This window comes from Arachis hypogaea, chromosome 4 (genome assembly GCF_003086295.3).
Source record: "Arachis hypogaea cultivar Tifrunner chromosome 4, arahy.Tifrunner.gnm2.J5K5, whole genome shotgun sequence".
Classification (NCBI taxonomy): Eukaryota; Viridiplantae; Streptophyta; class Magnoliopsida; order Fabales; family Fabaceae; genus Arachis; species Arachis hypogaea.
In genome coordinates this window covers 90,582,326-90,588,201 of record NC_092039.1, presented here as the reverse complement: position 1 = coordinate 90,588,201, position 5,876 = coordinate 90,582,326, and the positions used below count along the sequence as shown (strand labels likewise).

General features: G+C 42.3%; 1 pseudogene; it reads right to left on the bottom strand.

The window, feature by feature from the left end:
• LOC140184162 (uncharacterized mitochondrial protein AtMg00810-like) lies at positions 1-1,466 on the bottom strand (annotated as a pseudogene).
• Positions 1,467-5,876: the final 4,410 nt, after the last annotated feature.

Genomic DNA, 5,876 nt, shown 5'->3' with positions numbered 1-5,876 from the left:
CTATGACACCGAATATTCCTCAAGCTGAAACACTTTCCGAATCACATGTTAGAAACAAGAGACTGAGAGAGTGATCTGAAAAGTGTATTATTGAGTTGTGATAAAAGGTACAATATACAAGGGGTATTTATAGGTGCTAAATGAATCAAAGTAATAAAGACATAGAATCCTACAATTAATATACAGATATACTATATAAATATAGACGATACTAATTGATCTAAATTGATTCTAATGATTCTCTAACATCTCCCCTCAAACTCAAGTGGGAGCTAAGGATACCAACTTGAGTTTGGATAACAAAGTCCGGAAACGAGTCGGGTGATGAGCTTTCGTGAAGATATCAGCAGTCTGATCTAGTGTTCCAACAGCAATGAGACGAACAGCATCAATAAGGATACGTTGCCGAATGAAGTGACAATCAATCTCAATGTGTTTGGTACGTTCATGAAACACATCATTATGGGCGATCTGAATAGTACTGCGGTTATCGCAAAAAAATCAGTAGGGGACGACTGAGGAGCACCCAAATCTTCGAGAAGCCAACGAACCGAGATAACTTCAGCAGTGGTGTCAGCGAGGGCACGGTACTCAGCTTCTGTGCTTGAGCGAGCAGTGAATGTTTGCTTCTTAGCACGCCAAGAAATGAGAGCGTCGCCAAGAAACAAACAGTAACCAGTAGTAGAACGACGATCAGTGGGATCACCAACCTAATCAGCATCGGAATAAGCCTGAAGAGACAAAGAGGAATGGGCAGGAAAATAAAGGCCATGAAATAGAGTGCCTTTGATGTAGCGAAGAATGCGTAGAACTGCCGCATAGTGATTAGTACGAGGAGCGGACAAGAACTGGCTAAGTACATGAACTGGATAGGCGATGTCTGGTCGGGTGACAGTCAAGTAGACGAGACCGCCAACTAACTGTCGATAGAGAGTTGGATTATCCAAAATAGTGCCATCCATAGGGGTAAATCGAACATTAGGCTCAAGAGGAGTAGACTCAGTGCGACTATCTGTAATCCCAGCGCGAGCAAGAAGATCTGAAGCATACTTAGCCTGAGAGAGATAGATGCCATCATCGGTGGAGATGACCTCGAGACCAAGAAAATAACTGAGAAAACCAAGATCTTTCATCTCAAAGGTACGGTGAAGTGAGGCCTTGAGATCAGAGATACCATCAACATCATCCCCAGTAATGATCATGTCATCAACATACAAAAGTAGAAGAACAATTCCACGTTCACTTTTACGAATGAAGAGCGCATGTTTATGAGGGCTAGAAGTAAAACCAAGACTGCATATGGTAGTGCTGAACTTGTCAAACCATTCACGAGGAGCTTGCTTAAGTCCATAAAGTGCCTTGCGAAGGAGACAAACCTTATTAGAAGGACAAGGATATCCCGGAGGTGGCTTCATATAGACTTTCTTTTTCAAATCCCCATTAAGAAATGCATTCTTCACATCCATCTGACTGAGAGACCATTTCTTAACCGCGGCAATGGCAAGAAGAGCTCTAACAGACGTAAGACGAGCGACAGGGGCAAAAGTCTCTTCATAATCAATACCATACTCTTGCGTACAACCTTGAGCAACCAAGCGGGCCTTATAACGGTCAATAGAGCCATCAGAGCGAGTCTTGATCTTGTATACCCATCTACTGCCCACAACTTCCTGATCAGAAGGAGGATCAACCAGATCCCAGGTGTGTGCTTTTTCAAGTGCCTATAATTTTTCTTGCATTGCTTGTTGCCAATTTGGGTTTGAGGAGGCTTCTCTGAATGTCTTAGTTTCATGTTGATGAAGAATAGTAGAAAAGCAATGGTAATCAAGAAGATGAGGAGGTGGATTCCGTACCCTAGAAGAACGAGCGGGAGGAGGAGGCATGGCGGTAGGAGCAGGATCATCGTCCGGTCTGGAATCATCGGGAGATGGAGAAGGCGGAAGAACAGGAGGCTGTGGAGGGTCACTCGAGATAGAATCTGTAGAATCATTACTAGGAAAAAGATCAACATTGGAGTTAGTAAACAAAGGTGACTGAGTAGTAGGAATCGACTCAAAGGATGAGAATCGAGAAAACATGTGGTGCTCCCAGAAGACAACATGACGAGATATACGAATACGTTTAGAGAGAGGATCCCAACAACGATAACCCTTGTGTTCAGTGCCATAACCAAGAAAACAACACATACGAGTCCGAGGTTCAAGTTTACTATGTTCATGAGGCTGAAGAAGAACAAAACATACACAACCGAAAACTCGAAGAGAACTATAATCTGGGGAGGTATGATAAAGACGCTCAAAGGGAGTAATATTACCAAGAACAGAAGAAGGGAGTCTATTGATAACATGAACAGCAGTAAGAACAGCTTCACCCCAAGTACGTTCAGGACACGAAGAAGAAAGGAGCATTGCACGGACAGAGTCAAGAATGTGACGGTGTTTGCGTTCAGCTCTACCATTTTGTTGAGATGTACCAGGACAAGAAAACTCAGACAATGTATCCTGTTCTGCAAGAAAGGCTAAGAGTTTGGAATCACGGTATTCCATAGCATTATCATGTCGGAAAACCTTAATGACCTTGGAAAAGTGAGTTTTAATCATAGTAGCAAAGTTGATATAGATCTGAGGTAACTCATGGCGATTAGTCATCAAATAAACCCAAGTAAAACGAGAATAATCATCAATGAAAATGACAAAGTATCGAGCCCCGCCCATAGAGGCAGTGGGAGCGGGGCCCCAAACATCAGAGTGAATGAGATCAAAAGGAGAGCAAGCAAGAGATGAATTATTGTGAAAAGATAAAGCAGGTTGTTTGGCAGTTTGACAAGAAATACAATCAAAAGATTCATTTGGAACCTGACCTAAAACACCCCGAGAGATAAGAGGACGTAGTTTTCCTAAGGAGGTGTGGGCAAGACGCTGATGCCATAAGTGGAGGGTAGAAGGAGAAGAAGCAGCACAGAGATTTGGTTCAGAAGGAATATGAAGATTCTCCAGTTCAAACAACCTTCCAACCTTACGTCCAGTCCCGATAATTTGTCCCGTCCGAGGATCCTGTACACGACAACCAGAAACAGAAAAAGTGACTTCAAAATCCAGATCAACAAGTTGATCAACTGAAATAAGATTGAAGTTTAATTTGGGAACATAATAAGTATCAGGAAGATTAAGAGTTGATTGGGATATAGAACCCTTGTGTGTTAAGTGCAAGAGGGAGCCATTTGCAGTATTGACAGTAGGTCCATTTGTAGTGGTAGACATGGATGAGAAAATATTACGCAACGGAGACATGTGATTAAAGCAACCCGAGTCAAAATGCCATTTAGAATTACCTGGAGAGGTGGAAAAAGCAGCAGGGGTATTACCAGAAACAGAGAGAAGACGCTGAAGAAGAGATGCAATATCAGAAAGAGAGACAGGAGACGAGTTGAGTGGACTAGGACGTGGTGGGCGAGTAGGACAAGCAGTAATTAAATGTCCCGAGAGCTTGCAGTAACGGTAGAACAGCTGTGAACAATGGTAGCTAAGATGACCTTTCTGGTGGCATGTGCGACATTCAACAGAAGGACAGTCGGGGAAGAGGTGCCCAGAACGGTTACAATTTCGACAGAATTTACCCTTTCTGTCGGTGGCAGCAAAAACATCTGGCTTTTCCATGATATACCAGTTACAAAGATCAAAGAGAGGAGAGAAAATGGCAATTTCGGAGCAGAAAATGAGAAATCGGAGTGCAGAATCGGAAAGAGCTCACCAAAAAACCTTAGGGAGGGTCCCACTGTCTGCCACTTCAGCAGCCACGTCAACAAGCAATGACACGTGGCACACGGGGATTGGAGATGCAAGACACGTCAGCAGCTGACAGGGCGCGAGGTGGCACGCAGGTTGGAGGGTCGGGTCGGGTCGGACTCGCGTGTCGGGCACGGTCCGTCTCTGTTCTGGTTGCCACGTGGGGCTTTGATGAGCCGTTGATCTGGAGCGCTGATCCAACGGCGACGGATGCTTCTGGAAGAGAACGCCTGCAACCGGACAGCCAACTTCAGGCGGCGCGTGGCGGCGCGTCCGGCGGAGTCTGGCGATGATTCCGGTGGCGTTGAAAATGTTGCAACGAGTTGAAGGCGACGGTAGCGGTGGTGACGAACCGAAACGGCAGGAAGGGGTTGAAAACTGAGCACAAAGTACTGCCCGGAGACAATCGGACGGCGAACTTCAGACGGAGCGTGGCGGCGTGTGCGGTGGTTTCCGGTGACGAGGCTGGACTTGTTGAACTCGCAACGACGAGACGAAGGCGGTGGTAAGGGCGGTGACTAACCAAAGCGTCTGAAAAGGGAGCAAAAGAGAGACCAAAGAACACTGACGGAAGAGGAAAAACAAAGGACTATAAACTAATATTCATGGAAAAAAAAATGACCTAAGCTCTGGATACCATGTTAGAAACAAGAGACTGAGAGAGTGATCTGAAAAGTGTATTATTGAGTTGTGATAAAAGGTACAATATACAAGGGGTATTTATAGGTGCTAAATGAATCAAAGTAATAAAGACATAGAATCCTACAATTAATATACAGATATACTATATAAATATAGACGATACTAATTGATCTAAATTGATTCTAATGATTCTCTAACATCACATATAATCATCGTCAAAATTCATTAGCTTCTTTTCCTTTTTTCATACGGAGAGAGAGACAGAATGCTTGCATGAGAAAATCGTGACCTACACCAAAAACTCCAACTTTGATTTTTTGTGATATGTAATTTCAATAAAAAATCTAATATGATAAAAGTATTTGTATCATTGATAAATCACTATTTTATAGTTTATATTGTGTTTAATTGAGTGATTTTTATCAAATTCTTGCCCACTTATTCATATGATTTGCATAATTTTACAATTTCTTCCTAGTTTAGTTTTATGGTTAAAAACTTGCTTCCTAGAGGTCTTTTAATTACGTATTTTAATTCTACTTTATACCATTCGATGCCGTGATCCCTGTGTTAAGTGTTTCAGGCTTCATAGGCAGGAATGTCTTAGAGAATAGAGAGGAAGCTTACAAAAAGGGAAGGAGCACAAGAACTAAAGGAGACAACCAGCGAACAGCGACACGCACGCATGGCTAACACATGCGCGGGATTTGAACAAAATCACAGCAAGGCATACGCGTGCTTGACGTGTACGCGTGGATTGGAGTTTGCACAAACGACGCGAGCGCGTGCCTGACGCGCACGCGTGGAGAGAAAAATCGTCAAACGACGCGTACGCGTGACCGACGCGTACGTGTGACATGCGCGATCTCCAGAAAATTCAGGAAATGTTGGGGATGATTTTGGGCCGCATTTTGACCCAATTTTCGGCCCATAAACACAGAATAAAGCCAGGAAACATGCAGAGACTCAATTTATAAGGAGCATAAACTGATAATTCATAATTTTAGGTTTAGATGTAGTTTTTAGAGAGAGAGGTTCTCTCCTCTCTCTTAGGTTTTAGGATTAGGATTTTTTTTAGTCATTAGGATTGTTTCTTCATACCAGGTTCAATATTCCTTTATTTTGACTTCTCTTATACTTTTAGATACTTTAATGCTTTCATTTATTAATGACTTATGTTGCCAAATTGGCTTATGAACTTTTCCATGTTACATTTGATATCTTTATTAATTCAATTTGAGGTATTTCATATTTATGATTTTAATTTAGCTTTTTACACTCTTAGCTTTGGTTGAGTAATTAATAACACTTGAGTTATCAAACTCAGCTGTTGATTAAAATTGAAATTCTTTGCTGATTAATTTGTACTCTAATAACTCTAGTCTTTCCATAGAAATTGATTAGGACTTGAGGATCAAATTAATTAGTCCGCTTGACTTTCCTTTATTT